At 47.0% G+C, this 21561-nt stretch overlaps 1 protein-coding gene across 24 annotated transcripts in view; it reads left to right on the top strand.

The window, feature by feature from the left end:
• Positions 1-652: 652 nt before the first annotated feature.
• The window catches only part of Nrxn3 (neurexin 3), a 1575536-nt gene continuing 1554627 nt past the window's right edge, over positions 653-21561 (top strand). For all 24 annotated transcript variants that reach the window (XR_015004497.2, XR_015004496.2, XM_048449344.3 and 21 more), the window contains exon 1: positions 653-958. The gene's annotated coding sequence lies outside the window, so the exon portion shown is untranslated. The remainder of the gene's footprint in view (positions 959-21561) is intronic.

The raw sequence follows: 21561 nt of genomic DNA, 5'->3' as shown, positions 1-21561 counted from the left end.
CCCTCTGGATAGACTCAGTCCTTCTGCTGGGTCTGTTTTCCTAGGTTAGGACCCCCCCCCCGGGATGGAAGTATGATTTGTCCTTTCATTTCGATGTCCCCAGCTGCTTGCCCCGTGTCTCATCTCAAGCCAGCAGTCAGAGGTGTTTGCTGAAGGAAAGACTTCCTGTCCTAGTTACAGCCCTGACCGCCAGATGCTCAAAGATTGCCCTGGTTTTGCAAGTAAAGTGTCTCTTCAGAGAAACTGAGGCACGCTTTAGGTTAGTATTCTCTCTACCTCTTCAGTTAGTGGGGCAATCCTTTAGTGTACAGGAGTGTGAGGATTTCTTTTTCTTTCTTCTTCTTTTTTTAAAATCTTTATTTGGATTGTTGTTCCAATTCTGGAGAGGAACTCTTCTCTCAGGCTGGGGTGAGGGGCCAATGATACTTCAGAGCACACGTCTTACGTCTTACTCACAGATGGCTCCAGCGTGCTGCCCCTTCCCAGATGATCTCTTCTCAGCTGTTTGCAAAACACCCATGGAGGAGGTGAAGCCCAGAGCCAGGCAGCCTTAGCTGTCTCTTTAAATGCCGGGGTCTGTGTGGGAGAGGGAGGGGCCAGCTCTGGAGTGCGTGAAATTCCTGGGCTCCTCCGGCAGTCTCAGGCTCAGAGCGCAGCCCTACACATCTCCTCTTGCACGCAACTCACTGAGAGGGAGAGGCAGCAGCGTGCCCTCCCCTCACGCAGCCACCGGCAGCTCCAGACACACAGGACCTGCTTTTCGCACCTCCAGCATCCTCCCTTCTTCCCCGCCACTCCCTCCCAGAGGGAGAAAAAGAGAGAAAGAGAAAGAAAGAAAAAGGAAAAAGGAGTCAGAAAGATTCTGGAATTTGAGTCTTTCCGAGGAGGAAACACCCTGCAAACTCAGTTGATTAAACACCAAACTGACAGATTCTCAACTCTTCGCTTCAACCCGGAGGTAAGATTCTGGGGGAAAAGGCAGGCAAGAGGTGAAATGACTCCACGTTTTATCCATTGGGGAAGAGGTTGAATCTGCGAGGGTAGAAGTTTTCTGTTGAGAGCGACCAACCTAGATTTTCTTTCTTTCTTATTTTTTCTTCCACCCCTTTTTTTTTTTTTAAATTTTTATTTATTTTTTAAAGCCGGATTTGAGGACCTTTACTGACCATGGGAATGGCTTTTCAACTCTTCTTCCTTTACTTCGCCTCCTCCTGGAAGTTGAGTCTTTCTGTTCCAGACGTTAGGAAAGTCAGAAAATGTTTTAGATTTATTATGCTCTTCCTCATTTTTAAAAACTTACTTACTTTTTTAAAAAAGGCTTTCTTCTATTTGATTGAATTATTAATCCGACATGATGTCAGTCTCTCATTTTAGCTTAATACTTTTATTTTATTTTTTTTTAAAAAAAACATTTTGAAACCACGTTCTTTTCCTGGAGAAGGGACTTTAAGAAACACAAGAAGATAAAACAGGATGTTGACAGGGATTTCCCCTCGCTGTTAAGGAACCTAGGTGTGTATGTGAAAGAGTATGTGTCTGTGTGTATACACACACTTGCATATAATTTTTTTGGAGGGTCTGTGGAAAGGTCATTCGTGAGTAAAATTTTAGCTTGGACTCCTGTTATCTTGGGAAAGTGGCACATTCAAGATGTGAAAAAAAGAAATGTGTATGTGTGTGTAAGGTGCATGTCTGTGTGTGTGTGTACTCTTTGGATCAGTTACAAGGGAAATCTTTCTCCTCTGCCTTCCATTTGTTTATATTAATGATTTAGTAGCGAGCTTGTCTGAAAACTTCCACTCTGTGTAAGCACTGTGGGTTTTGCAAGCTCTCAGTGACCTTAAAGCCTGCTTCAATGGATTATTTTTTCCCCCCAAAGCTTTGTGTTGTAGTCAGAGTTTGGGCTCTTTCCCTTTCTCTTTTTTAACCACAAAACTTAACTGTTCTAGTAACACTGTACTGATGACAATGAAAAAAAAAATCTGTCCCCCAGCCCCCATCCCTTCCTAAGCTAGTGATGTAATAGCAACCTATGGGCTCTGCTGCCTTGCAGGTGACTTACCCTGCGAGTACTTGTTACAAAAATTAATTGCTCACCTCTTCTATTTGGCTCAAAAAACCATTATGCGATGAAAAAATTATGTGTGTGTATATATATATATATATATATATATATATATATATATATATAAAACCATTATTGGGTTTAGGTAGAGTGGGTTTTCTCTTCCTTGATCTTTATTTTGTTTTTATTATTATTATTATTATTATTATTATTATTATTATTATTGCAAAGGTAAGGCTAGTCTAGGACGGAGTGATCCCAGTTGGCCCACTTAAGAGTAGAGAGAATAGGAGCTGTGTTCTCCCCGCTTCTTCCAGTTATTCCCGCTTTGGGGAGAGAGTGTTTCTTTCACCACCCGAATGCACCCCAACATTCGGAATGATTTTTTTTTCTACTCTGGGTCTAGATGATGGCTCCAAGAGAGAGGAGGGCACTCCTTGTCACACCTGGAGGACGGTGTAGCTTCGGGGGTCAGATGACCGCATGTCTTTGTGATGAAGGGTCTGAAGGAAATTTGAACTGCCAACACTCTGGGCGACTTGGTTGCTGGGATAGTCTATCTGGGGGCACCTGGAGGTTAGTCAGTGGAGCCCGAAGAACTGTCTCTTTCTTAATGAGCTGTTCTGGATAGAGCCTTCCTTCATCGTTCAAGGGCTTCAGCGTCGCCTTTCAAGTTACACTGGTCCCGCTGGCTATGATGGGCAAGTTTACCTAAGGGCTGCTGGTTATGTGTCGAGAGGATGGTGGGAGAGACTAGGCAAAGCCGGTATTTTTCTTTCTTAATCTTCAGGCTTAATCTGCCTAAGTCATATAGGGGTAAACGATATTTCAGACGGGTGCTGGTTGTGTAGACGTATTCCTATTGTTTGATTTTTTTTTGGTTGTTGTTATTGGGGAATGGAGTAAGGGCTCTTGGCCCATTTTCTGCAGCCCTGGGTTCATCCTGTAAGCCAACCTTCCTTTTGAGAGAAGGGGGAAAAGGCTGGATGCTGGAAGTTCGCTATTAAATTGAGCAACAGGGCTGGGTTAAATTTTTTTTTAACAGCTGGACTGTGCAAATGCCCTTTTCTGGAGCTTTCTGGCCCATTCTAATGGAATCATAATTTTTGAAAATTGCTTCTTAAGAAGTGAGACCAGGAATCAAAGGAATTCTAGATTTTGAGAGACTAATACGTCTTTGCTTCTCTGGTAGCTCCCTATTATTAATTACTGGGGGGACTGGTGGGGGTTTGGCCTCCGTTTTCGTTGCTTTCTTTTTTAATGCTGCGTTCTTATGTTGATGGTTGCTGCTTATATAAGGAAGGGATGTATCGAGGTGGATTGATGCTTGGGTTTTGAGATCGGCTACTGAGATTGGGTGGCGGTTGGTGTGTTTGTCGATGTGCATGGTAGGAAGGTCTTTTCTTTTGGGTGGTGGGGGACAAGGGAATGGTCGGAGAACGGTAGATGAGATGCTCCACTGAATGGGGACGTGAGGGGACACGGAGGTGAGGTTGGAAGTCACCGATTTGCAGAATTTCTGTCCCCCCCCTTTTCTCTCGCTCCTTGAAAAAAAAAATCCATTATCTCTAAAAACACATTATTCTTCAATTGGCCTTTTAGAGAAAGAGAGAGAGAGAGAAAGAGAGAGAGGGGGAGGGAGGGGAGGGGTTAATTTGGTGAGGGGGCTTGGTTGTAATTAGCCCACTGCTGCAAAACTGAGATACACAAATCCATCGGCACCAGCTTTGGGGGCTCTGAGAAGCAGCGGAGAGATGGGGTCGGGTTGTCAGCCTTGGATGAACACTGTAGACGGCGGTGGGGTTGGTGTTTGGGTATTGTGTGTTTTTGTGTCTCTGTGTGCGTGCAATTTTGTTCACCCCACCACCAATTTCCCCTCCATCCTTCTACCACCCTGCCATGGTCTTGCCTGCCATTTCCATGCATTGCCCCCTCTACCCTCGACCCAACCCCCCTTCCCTTCAGCCCTTTCCATCTCCATGAAAAATTCTGATTCTGATGACTATGCGGCTCTTTTTTTTTTTTTGTCTTTTTGCAACACAACAGTGGTGCGATGGCCTTTCCTACATGCCGCACGGATGCAGCCTTCTGATAGGAGGGCTCAGTCGGCACATCCACACACGCAACAGCACACGCTTTTGCACACATATCCTCTCATACACAGGCGACCTAGGACTTGATTGCGTTTGCTTGGTTTCGTTGCCTTTGCCTCTTCCCCCACTCCCTTATCCAGCCATGGCCCCTCTGCCCATCTTCATGCAGGGAACACAGTAATGCGAAGGCTTCATCTTCCCCTTGCCACCGCTGCCGTTTTCCCCTCTCGCTATGATTCTTCTCTAAATGCTGTGGTGTGTCGCAGTTCATGGGATTAGTATGTTGGAGAGTCTTTTGGGGGAGGAGACCTCATAAGGAGGTGGGTAAATGACATTAATGATTTTTGGGGGGGGGCAAATAAGCACTCAGTGATAATGATCCAATTTAACCATCCATGAAATCTATGTTTGCGGCACACTGAAGGGAGGTTGCAGGGGAAAGCGGGGTCTGGACTGGATTACCTCTGGGGGAACTTGATGCCTGGAGAGCAGACACAGCCCCCACCCCCATGCACATGGCTGTGTGCTCTCACACACGCCAACACACACACACAACCCTGATCAGTGGACTGTGTCAACCAGAGGGCACTGCAGAATATCCCTGAGACTGGTGGTTCGTTGGGAGGATAGATCGATGTCTTTGTCCTACCCAGCTCTCTGATGTGTAGGCGATGCGCGGTCTTGAAATTCTTGGTGGCCTTTGTGTTGCCTTTTGTATGGGGGCTAGAACGGTGTTTGTGTTTTTCCAGATAGTGGCATGCCTCCGATTGGATGACATGGGATTGTCAACCCTGTACGTGTGTGGTTCAAATAGGAGGCTGCCTGACGTTTTGTGCTGGGTGACAGTGTGTATTGGATATGTGTCTTCTTGGGAGGTAGGGTACTAAGGGGGAAGGAGGGTAAAATTGGGGGATATTCGTTGTGGAGAGGGAAATAGAGTTTTCAAGGAAGCAGAAAAGAAGCGGGGGGAGGGAGCTGTTTGCAACTCCAGCAGGAAGCCTCAAGTGAAATCCCCAGTCCACCAAGCAAAACTGTGGGTGGGTGAGCTCAAGGGTGATGGGTGGGTGGATGCAGACTGGAGGGGGAGAAGGGACAAGGTGGGTGAAATGAAGGGTTTCCCCGATGCCTCCCCAGAGCTCTGGGCTGAGCTCAGAGAAAGGCCTTGCTTTCCCAGAGGTATCAGCTACCTCTTGGGTGGTGTAGCCGTGGTGGAGGCTGCATCCTGCAAGAGCTGAAACTGTCCTTGGCCATGAGATCAGCTAGAGCCCCTGTTTTCTCTGGCTTCTGACTTCAGCTGCTATTACTACCAGACGCCATTTTCCCCTTCTTCTTCTTCTTCTTCAGCTAGAGGTGTGTCACTTTATTAGCAATTATAAGTGAAATTGGAAAACATTAAAAAAAAATTCCTTAAAGCAAAATGTGAATGGTCCCATCTCTCCCGTGTTGTTCTCTCTTCCTGGAGCTGACCTTGAGGAGTTAGGGAGAAAGACTTGTGTCATTGCTGGGGAAAGGGGAGAGTTGGGGAGTTAGATGCCTCGGAGGTGGATTACTGTGGCAGATCCAGAATAGAGCTCGCTCTCGGGATCTTGGGCTATGCTTTCCTTGTATGCCCTTTCGGGTGTAGATGGGAGCGTTGCAAAAGAGGCAAGCGTCCCTTCCCAAGCTTGCCACCTGGAAATATACGCTGTCCCAGTTGTGATCTGGCCCTCACTGTGCACTGTGCACTGTGCACTGTGCCCTGTGCACTGTGCACTGTGCACCGTCCCGGGGAAGAGCTAGTTGCGCTGCAGCTCTGATATATAGGCTAGCCGTGGCTTTTCTGCAGACGAAGCAAGTGCGTCTATGTGTCTGGGCCAGCCACAGGTGGCTGTACTAGGCTGGGAGCAAGGGCTGTGATAGTAGCACTCAGTCCCTCCCTGCAGGTCATAGCCCAATGGCACCTCCTCGGAGAGGCCTTTCTTGGCCCACTTTCAAAAATAGCCCCCTTTAATGTTCTGGCCATCATACTCTCTTTGGTTTTCATGAGCTGATCATTACTGAATATTGTCTAATATCTTGATAAACTGCCCTTAATTTCTGCCCAGAGAAGGGAAGCTGTGTGAGGTGAGGGACTTAATTTTTATCCTTTGCAGTGTTCCCAGTGCTGAGGACATTCCTTTGCTCATAGTATGGGGGAGGTGTTCAAACAAATATCTGCTGATTGGAGGAAAGAACCATACGGATCCAGGGATGGATCAATCTTTGCCCCAGCATATTGCTTTCTGGTAAGGCTGAACTTTGCTCAGGGCTCTCACAGTTCTTTCTGCAAGTCTCGATCTGATGAAGGAGTTGCGAAATGTGAACTTTCCAAGTTCAGGAGAAAACTCTTTCTCAGGCTGGCTCAGAGTCACTGTGCCCCCTCATGGTCCCTTGCCATCCTCACCCTCATAGGAGTAGAAGTGATGGGCATATTTTACACTCCCTTCACACTCAAGAATTTTTTCTCAATATAGTATCTCATTTAGTCCTCCAAACAATTCAAAGCATGCCAGTATTGCTTTGTGGACCCAGATATCACCAAAGTAATCAAATAAAAGGAGCAGATCAAGGGCTTGAACTCAAATCTGACTTATTTCAGGGCATACACTCATTATCTTCATATTATATGGTTAGAAGGAAAAGGGAAGTAAGCCACCTTTTCTTTTAGTGCCCCTCAAATACAGAAGAGGAAAGCAAGGCTCATGGATGAAATGACTTGTTGAAATTAGCTATAACACTGGTGTGGACACAGCTAGAATCTCAGTTTCCCGGATGCTGTTGTGATCACAGCTGTCCGTTAGCTCTCCTTCCTTCATCGGGCATGAGGTCTTGGTGAGAGGGAGTGGTAAGTGAGCCGTGTAAGAGAGAAAGTAGAATGTCTGTAGAGCTAAAGAAATTCTGGATGATGTTTCAGGGTTTTAAGGTTAGGTTCCTGGTGGGTTCTGTTCTCAGGTTGTTAGAGCCAGATTGTGAATCGAGGCTGGCCTTTGAAGGTGTTGGAAGAAGAGACTCACGTGCTTGTGTGTGTGTGTGTGTGTGTGTGTGTGTGTGTGTGTGTGTTGGGGAGTAGTCAGTGTTCTCAGTGCACATGCCATCTTGCCCAACAGTGGTAGACCTAGATGTCATAGGGGTCCCATGATTCAAGACATAGGAACTCCATGTTTGCATCCTGACAGCCTGGAACTGAGGTGCTGGTAGGCTCTCCCAGCCAATTAGTTCTTAATTCTTAAGGGGGGGGGCTGTATAGGTCTATACTCAGCATGCTTCATTCTTGTCCTTAGAGACACTGGTTGGAGATACTGATGTGTCGAGTGTGTGTGTGAGGTTTTGCCAGTCTTCCCTGCTCCACCCTAGGCTTGGACTTGAATGACCCTATATGGGCATTAGAGGAAATGACCTTGAATGGGGGTTAGAGATGAATGACCCAAATGGAGTTAGAGATTCTAGCCAAGAGTGCATTTGTTTGTTTGAGGAGGGGATGGGAAGAGAATAAGGAGCTTTATAACCAGAAAAGGTTTATCCTTGGCCAGAACCTTGAAGCGTGACATCTAGTCACTTCCGTGTGACCTTGACATGGTGTTAATGAATGCCCTGGTTTGTTGACAGTTCCTGTTTAAGACTATGTCCTAATCTAATTATTAAGTCACAACAGTGTCCTGGTTTGGATGATAAAATATATGGTCATCCTTCTTTGAGATGACATCACCTACTTTTTCTTAATGGGACAGAGAAAAGAAGGGGGCATGCTAGAGACAAAAATCCAATTTTATCTCAAGCAGGTAACCAAGAAGAGAGCCATTCTCTGGTGACACTTCCAGTTGTCCCCAATTTCTAAAGGATTAAGACCTAGATATTCTAACCAGCCCCACCACTCTTATGTCCCCTCCTGCTATCCCAAGCAGTCTTACTGGAACGAATGATAATATTTGATTCCTGTCTATGTACCAGGCACTATGCTTAGTCCTTGACTCATACTATCTCACTCCATCTTGTTCCCTCCCTGACAGTGTGGTCAGAAGATAGCCAAAACGAGAATGAAGCAATCAGATCTCTGTGAGTTCCAGACCAGCTTGGTCTACAAAGAGAGTTTTAGAACAGCCAGGGCTGTTTGTTACACAGAGAAACCCTGTCTCAAAAAACCCCAAACCAAACCAAACCAAACCAATAACAAACAAACAAAAACAGCAATGAAAAGATGTTACGTATTACATTCAAGGTCACTGGGTAGGAATTGGCATGCCTGGCTTTGAAGGCTTTGACCTCAGCCTGTGCTGCAACGCATCTGTGGAGTTGATTATAAGAGCTTTCTCACACTCTGGGATATGCTTAAGAAGTTGGTGTTGGTCTGAGGAGTCAGGATTAGAAAGTGGAGCTTCTAATCTAGGAGTGAAGCTGTTCTTAGATATTTTTAATGGCACTTAGGAATTCTGTCTCCCGTGTCTCAGTGACCCTCTTTCCTTTATGTTCCCATCTGAGGAGGGAGTTATGTGGTTTGGAATGGCAGACGGTGGGCAGAAGATAAGAGAACCAGAAATCCACCTCTGGTTTGTATTGTGATTCAGGGCCTTAGGCAGGTGAAGGAAGGGTAGGGCAATGTGCTGTCCATGGTCCTGGAATTAGGATCTGCCCCTCACTGTGAGAGTCTGCTAACCAGACTCTTCTGTTGTTTTGTTAGATGGCCAGCATCCTCATTTGATGAAGAAGCTAGCGGTTGAAGAGACTAACTAGCACATTTAGGATAGTAAGCAAGAAACAGCATGCCTTAGGTCCAAGCTTAGGTCTCTACCTGGAGACCTTGCTCTGTACTCTGTGTGGAGCCATGTACAAGAAGGGTATCTTTACTAAGAATTGGAAGAGGAAATAATCCTAAGGGAAATCTTTATAACAGTTCCCAGGGTCTGGGCAAGGCCTTTATGGTCACCATCCTGGTCAGTCATTGCTGGTCTCCTTCCTCTCACCCCAGCTAGGGTAAGAGAGCTGCTACTGACCTTAGGTTTGAATGAGGGTTGATTCGATTTCGAGAAAAGAAGGAAATGGAACCCTGAATGGTGACATGGAGGGGGTTCCCAGAAGTTTCCCTCATTCCCAAAGAGCAGTTATTTTTGCACTGGAGACAAGCTAATCTTCCTACACTTTGCCTTGTTGGGTAAGGCAAGAAGGACTAGAGGCTGCTCCCTCGAGACAGGAAGACTGGAGCGGAAAGGGAAAAGACTGGGATTCCCCAGGCTGGTGGACCCCAGGGAGAAAGAAGGAACTTTTTCTTGGTTGAGAAGCAGGCACTAAAGAGACGTGTTTCTCTGATGGAGGAGCCCCTCTGCATCCCCCAAGCTGAGCTGCATTAGCTTCATTGCAGTCCCATTGAAGACTGTGTTTATTTTTCCAATAATGTGTTAATTAAACATCGATTTCCGGGTTGAGGAAAGGGAATTGGATTGCTAGAGCTAAATGGAGTGAGGCAGATTGGGACATGGTGAGAGGGGCTCCATGCTGGAGTCAGCATTCTCCAGCATCACCCCAAGAGGGCAGAGGGGTGCTGGGGCAGCCTTCTGGCTCCCAGTTTGCAAATGCTACCTCTATCAGAGCCTTCAAGAGGCATTCTCCCTACTTTGATCATCAACTCTCTGTGGAGTCTTGGTCCAAGGAGGAGGTACCATTATTTTTTAATTTTCTGGGCATATTTAGCTCGTGGAGAGTTAGTGTGCCAGGGTTTGATCTTGGTACTCTCTTAAGAGCACACCGTTTATTTAAGCAAATGTAGGGTAGGTACTTCTTATAATTCCACTTGAGAGATGAGAAAACTCAGGCTGAGAGATATAACAAATCAGTGTCAAAGACTTGGTAAAGCAAAGGAATTTTAGGGCCTAAAGAAATGGCTTCATAAAGTCCTTGCCATGCCAACATAATTCTTACGTTGGATCCCAAGTATTGACTTAAGGATGCTGGTGTTACAGGCCTTTTATAACCCCAGTGCTGGGAAGCAGAGTCAGGTAGATCTATGGAGCTCACTGGCCAATCCATCTAGTCAGTTGGTGATCTCCAGATTTTGTGAGAGACCCTGTCTCAAAAAATAAGGTGGTTGAGGAAGACACCTTGAGGAGGCAGAGTGGTTGAGGAGGACACCTCTGGTTTCCAAGTGCATGTGTGTGTTTACACACATGCACACACAACTGCACCCCATGTTCCCCTCATGAATATACATATACCACATGTACGTATACATACACTTAAACCTACAGAGGCAAAGGGCTGTTAGAGGAATTAAAGCTATATATGGTTGGCAGAATAGCTATCCAATTGTTTAAGCCCCTTTAAAAGAAAAAAAGAAAGCATCCAATAGCAACAAATAAAAGCATTTGGTATTTTCTCATTGACTGGGATGTTCTGGACTCTCACTGTGTGCCAGCAACTGCATTAAGTGCTTTGTACACTGAGTAGGAGAATTCGGTGCGTAGGTATCAGGTCACACCACCTCTGCTGTACAAGTGAAGAAAGCGAGGCTCACTTGCCTCAAGTTGTTGAGCTGGTAAATGATGGAGCTGGGATAAAATTTTGATGAAGATGACTTTGGATTTCATTACCTTTTACTGTATACTGAGAACATGGCTCATCAAGTTGCCTATAACTTACAGGAAACAAAGACTTGGAGACTGTAAGATGGACCCACTGGTCAGACTGTGAACCCCAGGAATCTCAGGTTTTACGACATAGATCCACATCTGATCCCACATCTCAGGTCAGGTCTCTGATTGGAAGAAGGCATTTGTATATGTTAATTTTTTTTGCTGACATAGAGACTAGCTTTCAGACACTGGTTCATTAGAACTGTAGTTCTTGGGGGCTGGAGAAATGGCTTAGTGGTTAAGAGCACTGGCTGCTCTTTCAGAAGATCCCAGGTTCAATTCCCAGCACCCAAGTGGCAGCTCAGAGATGTCTGTAACTCCAGTCCCTGAGAACCTGAAATGCATGGCAAAAACATCAAAGCACATGAAAAGAAAGAATGGTTGCTCTCAAAATTTTCTGTCTACTAGGGCTCCTGAATTAAGATTCCAAACTCAAACTGCTCTCCATAACAATTTAGTTAGAAGTTTTAGGGACAAGACCCATGCATTATCTTCAAAGTATCCCAGGTTTCCATGCTTCTACAGAGCAGGTAGTGGTGGGACAGGATGGCTTCTTACCCTTACAGTGCAGGAGAAGGTGAGCAGGGACTTGCCACATATCCATAGTGTTCTATGGGACAACACTTCAGCTCATTGATTTCTTTCTTACTAGGAGACTAGCTTTCAGACACTGGTTTATCAACTCTCTAGACATCTTCGGCTCTATCTTCTGATCTGGGATGTGTGGAGAGGGTAACCCTAAAAACTGCCTGGAAAGTAGGCGCTTTCAGGGGGAAAGAAGAGGTTATAACATTCAGGTTATAATATTCCAGAAACATGAAGAGTTCTTCCCCCTCTCTATTCTCCAGGAAGAGTGAGGATACCAACTGCTATGGTCACCTGTTGATTTGTGAGGGTTTGACTCGATGTCCCTTTGTTGCCATGGGAAGGTTCATTTACCTTGACTGGGTTCCTGTACCTACTGTAGTACCTCTTTTTACAGCAGTACTGAGGGAGGGGTGCTGATCCCATCCTGGAGACTTAGTAAACTCCCTCTCAGGCTCAGAAAAAACAACAAAGTAACTCTTGCAGCAACTTGAGTGTTGAGAAGCCTGTCAGCAGCAGCCATCCTGGGGTTTCCCCCAGGGAGCAGTAAAAACCGCTTCTCTAGGGCTCATTTTAAGCTTTTCTTCCAAAGCTGTCAAAAAGTAGAGAATAGTTGGAGCCTTTTAGAGCTGGAAGGGACCATGGCGATTATCCATGCCCATGTTAGTATTCTATTCATTTTTCCATTCGTTTGTTCATCCAACAGAAATTTATTAAACATCTACTACATCCAGGCACTGTACCAGGTTCTGGGAATAGAGCCATAATTGTGAGAGGCATTTGGTTTATCCCTCCTAGAATTTGAGCTTGGGTGGAATGGCAAGCAGACAACACAAAAATATAATTACACATTGTGACGAGTGTTCTGAAGAAAGAGTGCTGGGGGCCCTGAGAAGGATGGAGATCTAATTTAGCATGCTGGCACCAAGAGCGACAACAGCTAGAATGGATCAAGCGCCCACTATGGCAGGCAAGTGCTGTGTCAGGGCTTCCTGTGCGCCACTGTATTTCATCCCCTTCCTGAATCTTGGGGGGAGGTCCCGTCATTACGCTTGTCTTGTTATAGAGGAGGAAACCGAGGCATGGAGGGTCATCCAGAACAGCACCAAAAACAAACCACGGCTCGCCTTTCCTTCTGCCGGGGATGGAGACTGAGCCTTTGCGTGATGTTGAGGAAGGATGGAGGTAAGAAATAGAGCAGAGACCCCGAAGTGGGAGGAGCTGATGGTTCAAGGGCAGGAGTAGTCAGTTTCAGAGACCTGTCCGTGATGCTGAAGAATACGGGGTGGCTAATAGTGGGTCACACCACAAAATAACCAGAGGAAGATTCTCATCTTGATTAGCTAGGTGCAGTCATTCTCTAGTGTAGGTTGACGTCCAACACCATGCTGGGCACAATAAACACAGTTCTGTCACCAAACTGACAAATGCGCTGGCCAGGGTGGGACACACCTGTGATCCTAGGCTAAGGAAGCGGAAGGAGGAAGGTTAGGAGTCCTAAGGCCTGCACTATTAGCTATATTAGAGACCAGCTTGGACTACACAAAGAGACTCACTTTAAAAAAATAAATACATACCTCCTCAAAAATCAAACATTTTTTTTTTTTAAGCAGAGAAGAAAATTCTCCTGGATACTCAGAGCTTTTGGATGCCAGCCATTGTGGGAAACACGTTACCAAATTGTCTTGCCAAATCCCCTCCAGGACCAGGAAATTAGGAATTCAAGCCCTTTGTTGCAGGGGATGGAAGCTGGGCCTTTGGAGGCCCTGCCCCACAGTCTCTTAGTCCCTGGCTAAGTAAATATGCCATTCTTAGGCATCATTCCTCTGAGCCTCCGCTGTCTAGTCTGCCTGAACCACGCCCTTTGGGTGGTGCTAGCCATAGATGGCTGGGAGGCAAGCGACGTCTATCTGGAACTACAGACCCACTTCTTCAGGGACCCAGGTGACAAATAGTTAGGGATGCTAAAACAAAGGCTTAGTAAAGCATGGTTCCCTCTGCACTCTGAGGAGTGTCTCCTTCTCTTCCCTCCAGCCAGAACCCTTAGGCCCCATCTTCTGGCTGGTTGGCCTAGCAGGCCATAGCCTACATCACTAGCTCTTGGTCTGGTTTCTGCTTCCAGTTCCCCTCTCATCTCTACCTGTTGCTCGTTTCCGAGCCGCTTTTCTTTGGCTGTTCTGCTCTCCCCAAGGTGCCCACCCAAGCCCCCCCCCCGTGTCCCCCTGAGGCTGAGGCTCCTTAGTTGTGTGGTCCTCTGGCTAGCCTCAAGGGGACCCACACTAAGCAGACAGGAGTGGATGAGGGACAAAGTGCAGGGCTTTCAGGTCTGGCCTTGGATCAGAACCGTGAGAGATGGGCAGGAAGCAGTCGAGAGAGAGGAGGCAAGTTATGGAGCATTGATAAAATCTGAAATTCTGCAAGTTTCCCGGGACATGAGATTTGTTTCTTTGATTTTTGTTTCCCTAACCTGTAATTGGGAAGATCTGATGTGGGGACAGATGTCCCATGGAATGAGAGTCTTCTATGTCCTGATTGTATTCTCTTCTAGGGTTCTAGTTCTGCCTGGGGTTGAAGTTGAAAGCAGGCAGGCTAGCTCTCTGCCTGAGTTTCTCCAGGGGTCAAGGGAAGGGACCACCTCTGAACTGGCTTCTAATACTGGCAAGACTTTGAAAGCAACAGTTTGACTTGACTCTCCAGATTCCCAAGATCTAGATAGAGCAGAGAAGGTGGGCCAACTTCTCTGAGCAGGGGCGGGCGAGTGGGAGGGAGGAAGGCTGTCAGGAGTGGGTTTTGAACTGTACATGCTAGTCACTTATTTCTTTTGAATATGCGGGGTTATTATTTTTTCTAACATTTAAATGCTTATTAAAAATGGCTTGATTTCCTTACTACAAAATAATACGTGTGTGTTATCAAACATTTAAAAATATGCCGAAAAACACAAGGAAAGAGACACCTGGCAGTTCCCTCTCCAGACGGTCAGCTGATGAGGAAACTCTGATTCCTGCATTGCCGGCCTAATTTCTAAGTATCTGAAGACCTGGACATGTTATTTTGTGTCTGCAGAACTTCATTCACTCGTTTAACAAGTACTAATTGAGCACCCACTCTTTGCCAGGCACTGAACTCACATTTTGGAAGCTGTCACACTAGCCTGGTTTTTCACCGAAAGATGCGTCACGACCATGCTCCCACCACGGCCGCTCATGTCTCGGAGCTTCCAGATTTAGATTTGGGGTGTAATGAGGCAGTTGGCAAATGTTGCCATCTCGGGTCCTATCTTAAGAAGGAAGGGAAGCCGGCTGAGCTCCTCTGTCCTTGGCACCTCCTTGAGAGAATAATGTGTCCTTTTGCTTAGGAAGACAAAGGAGGGTCTGAGGAAAGCTTGGAGGCCACAGAGTATGCTTTTCTAGTCTTTGGGATTAGAATCTGAGTTTTTCTGAATGAACCGTTTGAAGAGGGGAAACCCCAGGTTCTTATATGGCGTCTGTCACCTGAGAGGGTGGGGACCCTAGAGTTTCAGCACTCCCCTGCTTCAGAGCGGAGGTGAGGGCACAGGCAGGAGCTGCACTGGAGCTGGAGCTTGGGTTGCTGGGTGAAAGAAAGGTGCATAGACAAATGGAGGATGGGTAAGACACAAGTAGTCCAGGCTATGCTTGGGGCCTGGAGGGCTTTGCTTGAGTTTTGAGATGCAGACTTCATTGAACCCTCACGCAGCGCACATCTGAAGTTCTGCCTTGGTCAGGGAGCGGGTGTGTGTGTGGGAGGGGGTGGGGTAGGGTGGGGTAAGGGGTGGGGGGAATGGGGGTGTGGGCATGAGAGAGAAGAGCCATTGTGAAGCCATTGTAACTTACAGAGCAGATGACACAGAGAGGACTTCCAAAAGTTCAGGGCCACACGTGTCCATCGGACACTTCCTTTGCACAGGGCAGAGTATGGAATGCTAGTTATAAAGAGAACACTGTCCTCTCTCTTAAGGGAAAACCCATGCCACTACATGCCATCCCTTTAGAGATTTTAATAGTGTGGGAGAGATGGAGTGTACGTTTCCATGAAAGGGGTGATGACCTCTTGTCAAAGATGGAGATGGAGAAGGCTTCACCAGCAAGGTGGAATTGAAGGTCATTAGGAATGACAGAAAACAAAGAGACAAAACGACATGGATTCCCCTAAGTACCAAGGAGATTCCCCCATAGAGGGTACCGTGCAGAGTCTGGGGTGGGGCAGCAAATGGACACTCGGGGGATGGTGCTTCACTGACTCTCCTCAGATTCAGTTTAGCCTAAGTAGGTCTCTGGTAATCAAGACGTCAGCTGGGTCTGCTCATGGTGGTAGCAGGGACCGTGGTGGCACCTCTCATCTCCAGGACAGAAAATCCTTCTTTCTTTCGCTACTGAATCAAAAGTCCTGGGCTTTTTTTTTTTCATTCAGACCCGCCTAGATTACATGTATTTATCTAAACCAATCACAGGAAGTTCTGGGGCTGGGGTGGAGCCAATCTATCCCTTCCAGGGCTGCTTCTTGGTGGTGAGAGTGACTCCTGGTTGCTTGGGAGAAGCTGGGGCCTGGACAAGAGCAGTCAGGATTTACTCTGTGTGTCCCTGTCAGAAGAGTTGCACGGTTCGACCCCCTCCTGCAGGAAGAGAACTGTCATGGTACAATCCTCCCAGAATTTGGCAGTGAGGCCATTGCATGTCTGACACGGGCTCTGGGCTCTCAGTTAGAAGCCACCAAACTGGGCCACTGAGCGAAGTCCAGAATAGGGCCCACGTGGGTGTTGTCTGACTCATCCTGGCATACGTGGGGAGGAGGAAGGAGAGACAGAGCAGGAGGGTGACTACAAAGGACTGAGTGAGCTAGGCCTCCTTAGTCCACAGGGCTCCCCTGCGGTTCTTGTCATTCTTTGGATGTAGGGGGCCATGGATCACCGAGGACTGAGGGCTAGTGCTTCCCACGAAAAACCTCTGAAGGGCCTAGGGTCCCCCAGGCGCTGCTAGAAAAATGAGCTCATGTTTGTGCATCTGATCTTTCTATTTTTCTCCATTTGCAGATCCTCCACATTAGGCCCCTCTAGGCTGAGCTTTGATTGACAGGTACCCTGGCAGAATGGCCATGTCCCGGGGCATCTGACAGCTTTAGAACATCTGTGCTGGTTTCTGTTCAGATTTACCTGGACCTCTCTTGGGCTCTGGACCGGGGAGAATTAATTTGCTTTAGGACTCAGAAGTCACTAGGATGCTTTTTTGTTTATTTGTTTGTTTCTTGTTTTCTTAACAGGAGCAGCCTTCTCATTTGCTTGTTTGTTTGTAAGGCAAGAGTTCCGCCATGTGCTGACAAAAGAGGGTTTCTTTGACCTGGCGATTTTCTTCCTCTACTGTAGATTTACTGAAGTGGTGGGAAACTGAGCAGCAGTGGGGGTGGGGATGGCTGGAGGGCGGCAGCATGATGCTCAGTGCGCTGGATGGCCGGATTGCTCTGAGCTGGTGCTTGGGTGAGCCCTAGGTTTCCAGATTTTAGGGAAAGACGTGGTAGAGTGTTCGGATTCTTGCTCATCAGCCCTATGACCCTGGATACTTGACTTCCAAAGTTCATGAAAGAGTCACGAGTGACACCTTATGTGCTAGGAACATTTTGGGGTATGTGCATGTTTCTTGATCTCTGAGTAGGTCTAGGACGGAAGTGAGGCTGAAGTTCCAAGCTGCCGAGGGCTCCGTGTGCACACACACTGCCCCAGCTCTCTGTGTGTTCTGTCCAGAGTCTCATGGTGAGGTGGCCTAGGAAGGGTGGTGGATTAGCACTCTCCCTTTCCAGGCGAGAAACAGAAGTTCAGAGAGCTTAGTTAGTCTTCCTAAGGCTTCTCAGCAAGTATGTCCTCAATGCATGTGGTGCTTTGAATTTTAGATGTAAAGTATATGCTTGGGGGCGGGCACACACAGACTTGGTAACACCGTGCTTTTCATTTATTTATTATTTACCTCCTCAGCGTGTGTATCCATTCTGTGTAAGTCAGAAGTAATTGTGAAGTTTTTGTAGTTGAGGATGGCCTAGGATTGATTGATTTGATCAGCATCCTCCAATTCCTTATTCATTCAGCCAGGATTGGAACCTGTGTGTTCTGAAGTCAGAATATCTATTTCTAGTGTTGCTACAGGCCATGGTCTTGTCTTCTTGCTAGCAGCCATGGCCGTAGCAGTGAAGACAGTAGTAATCAGCTCGTGGTGGCCAGATTCGACCTCTCGGAAGCTCCTGCTAGAGATGATAAAGGGATAGTTTGCTCCTTAGGCAGGTCTCACCGTGGGGACAAGGCTGGCTTGGAATTCATGATCCTCCCACTCCTGTCTCCCAACTACTGGGCTCAGGGCCATGAACAACCATGCTCCCCCTTTTTTCGGTGAACCCTTTCTTTCATAGTATCTCCATAGGGCTTTGTGAGGACTAGGGTGGTCAAAGAAGTCAAGTTCCTTGGAAAGCTGCTAGGGTTTTGGGCTTCACAGGGGTCATGTGGTATGAATTAGGGCAGGCGGTGGGAAATATCAATGAGCAGTTTCTTGGAATGTGTGAGTATCTTTCAAGTGTGCTATGAATGGAGGGCGAGTCCCTAGTTGAAGCTGAGGGACTTGGGCTTTTGGTAAGAAATCCATACATAGAAAGCGCTCACAAGCCTGGGACTGCCTTCTCTACCCTCTTGTAGGCTGATGCTGTCACCATCATTCTAGAGATGGAAGAACAGGACAGAGGGATTTCATTGCTCCCGTCTTCTACATAGTGAACCCCAAACCAGGATTTGCAATAGGGATACAGGCACGGCTACTTGGATTACATTTGATTTCAGAATGTCTCTATTAGGCAAATCTTGCAACTAATTTGTGTTTTACAGATCCTTAAAAGATGTTGGTTAACTTGGGACAGTTGGGGAAGCAAGCTTCAAAGCCAAATAGTTTCTAAGATGAATGTTCTCCAGGCTCAAGGTTAGCTCCTCCACTCCAGTTTGGAGCAGCCATTTGGAGCTCAGGTGTAAGTCTGTAGAGGAAGCTGACAGGACCAATGGGGTAGTCAGGTTCCACGCTTTGTTCCGAGCCTGACCTGAATCCTTTGGGGGCACTGACAGGACAGGAGATCAACCACTAAAAGTTAGAGAATCACATTGCAAGTCTGCTGCCATGGAAGCTTGGGTGACAGGGACAGATTGGACAGTTGAAGGACAAACTTCATACATAAAGATGGTTCAGCTTAGTAATCAGGGAGGTCACCAGATCCCATGCTCACTGAGCTTGTCTTGGTCATGTGGGCATTATGGTCTGGATTCGTCAAGACCTAAGGCATGGGCTCTGTGTGTCTCGGGTATGAATGCAGTGAATCTATTCTGTGTGCAAACTTTAGTCAAGTTATCTCCTCCTCAGAATCACAGATTTATCCCTTACAAAATAGAAAAGTCGCACCAACCCCTCCTCACTATCTCATATTTTTCCATTGCAAAATAGGAAAAGTCACGCCTGCCCTGCAGATTGGTTGTGAATATTACATGAACAATTAGCGGTAAACTTTATGTAGTCTCAGACTTGTGTCTAGCTGGAACCTCTCTGTGGATTCAAATGTTCGTATGTGTATCTACCCTTTCAGCACCTCTGCTGACACAATTTGAATTCAGCTCAGAATGGAAGCTTTCTCTTCTTTTGATTTTCTCTCCTGCCCTGCCCTACTATTTCTAGTTGTCCTTACGTCAGAAATAGGTATCCTCACCCTGCCACTTACTCAGACTTATGCCACCTAGAATTGTCCCTCTTGCCTTCTTGCCCGCAAACTCCACCCACAATCAATCTGCAAGCAATTCCAGTTTGTTCATCTTAGAAATGGACCCAGAATAGAACCATACTTTTTACCACTATGGCCCAAACTGCCCCTTTTTCCCGCTATAACAATGACCTCCTCACTTAACACCTTTTAACCATGAGCCCTCTACATTAGTTTTGCTGTGGTTTTATTTTATTTTTGCACGTTTATCTATTTAGTCTTTCTCTTCTTCCCTTCTCTGTCCCCCCCCGTGTGTGTGTGTGTGTGTGTGTGTGTGTGTGTGTGTGCGCGCGCACACGCGTGTGTGCATGTGTGCATGCACATTAGATGTGGTGGTCAGAGGACAGCTTATGGAAGTCAGTTCTCTCCTTCCACTGTGTGGATTCTTAGGCTTGAACTCAGGTCGTCAGGCCTTGGAACAAGAACTCATACCCACTGATCCATTTTGCTGACCCTGGAAGTCTCTCAGACTGAAACTCTGACCTGTCTTTCAGTTTGGAATTTTCCAGGGCATCCTGTGCCAAGCCTAGATGAGACCCAGGGTCTTCAGGGCTCCTCTAGTTCTGCTCCCAGCATGTCACCCCCCTTTCCAACCCTCCTTCCACTCTCCTTGCTGGATCTACGAAGTTCACACTGGTGACTTTGCTACTCCTTGAAATTTCCAAGCCCATCAGAGCCTCCAGTTTCTTTTGTCCTGGATGTTCCAGACCCGAGCTGGGCTTCCCCAGTCCTGCTTATAAATGAGCTTCCTTGAACAAGCTGTCCCCCAATTCCCACTCGAGAGCAGCCCTTCCCTCCCCAGCACTTTCTTATTTAATTTCCACAGCCCTAACAGCACCTGACAGGTGTCCTACACATCTGTTACATTTGCTCATGGTCTCACCTGAATGGGACCTCATGCCCCGAGGGCTGGTGGGTACTTTGCTTTGTTCTCAGCACTTCTGAGTTAGTGAACACTAAGCCAACACCTGCGGAGTGAATGTCTCTCCCCCACTTCCCTTCCACAGTCTGGGTTCATTGGGGCCTCGCCACTTTTTCACCCCACCCTTGGGGGTCCAATGGGAACATATTACCAATCTCGGTTCTCTTCCCGGAAGTACCCGTGAGAGATGGGCGTGGGACTTTTGGAAACAACTCTCCATTCTTTGTTATTGTAGAAGGGGTACATGAGCCTTGTGCAGTGCAAAATAACAACAGAACACATACCCAAAAGACCAAGGCAAATTCAGAAAACAGAAGTCCATACAATAAAAATGAGGAGGGAATTGTAACTCCGTGGGTAAAGTGTTTGTGGTGCTGGCGTGAGGACCTGAGTTCAATCTGCAGAGTCAACTGTGCAAAAAAGGCACTGGCACATCCATTCTGGAAGAGAAAAGCAGGATGATCCCAGGGACTCACTGACTAGCCAGGCTGGCCTAATATGGGAGCTCCATGCTGGCCTAATAAAGGAACTCCAGGCCAACGAGAAATCACATCTCAACAAACAAGGTGGAACTGGGGGTGATCTCATAGACCTTTATTCTTAACACTTGGGAGGTAGAGGCAGATGGATCTCTGTGAGTTTAAGGCCAACTGGTCCACATAGTAAGTTCCAGGCTGCCCAGGGTTAGTAAGTGAGCCCTTGTCTCAAGCAACAGACAAAACTCAAACCAGAGAGCAAAACCAAAGCCTCTCCTGCCAAACTAAGAAAAAACAAAATAGAAAAAAAAAACCCAACTAGCAAACAAGGTGACCAGCACCTGAGGAAAACAGCTGAGGTTGTTCAGCCACTCACACGTGTGTGCACAGACAGAAGTGTTTCTGTGCACACACACACACACACACACACACACACACACACGCACGCACCACTGTAAAGCTCTTGAAGTCCTACCTCTCAGATAGAGCCACATGCCCGCCCACCTCAGGCTTTCTTGTGAGCCACGGGTTCCTTTAGGTCAGAACAAATCAGAAGGAGTACAACATGAATGAGGAACATGGCTAAAGAAACTAAGGACACAGTGTGCTCTGGTGGAAAGTGCTAGGGTAGGGGATTGGAAGAGGTTGGATCCCGTCAGTGACTCGTGTGTGTGTGTGTGTGTGTGTGTGTGTATCTTCTTTTTTTCTTTTCGAGACAAGGGTTCTCTGTGTAGCTCTGGCTTTCCTGGAACTCACTCTGCAGATCAGCCTGGCCTCGAACCCACAGAGATCCAGGCGTGTGCCACCACTGTCTGGCTTAACATCTTTATCTGTGAAGGACGGCAGTTTGTTTCAAGGTAACATTCTGGCATAAGGGAAGATAGCAAGGTGCTTCCTGAAGGAGACAGGACAAATTCATTTTGCCTTTCATTGCTTACTCTTCAAAGCACCTGCTTGGATGGGACCTTCTTTAAGTCACGAGGGCTGGGTT

The sequence above is a fragment of the Myodes glareolus genome, chromosome 11 (assembly GCF_982192425.1).
Source record: "Myodes glareolus chromosome 11, mMyoGla1.1, whole genome shotgun sequence".
Classification (NCBI taxonomy): domain Eukaryota; kingdom Metazoa; phylum Chordata; class Mammalia; order Rodentia; family Cricetidae; genus Myodes; species Myodes glareolus.
Note: the sequence above shows the minus strand (reverse complement) of the source record. Positions and strands in the feature narration are given on the sequence as shown.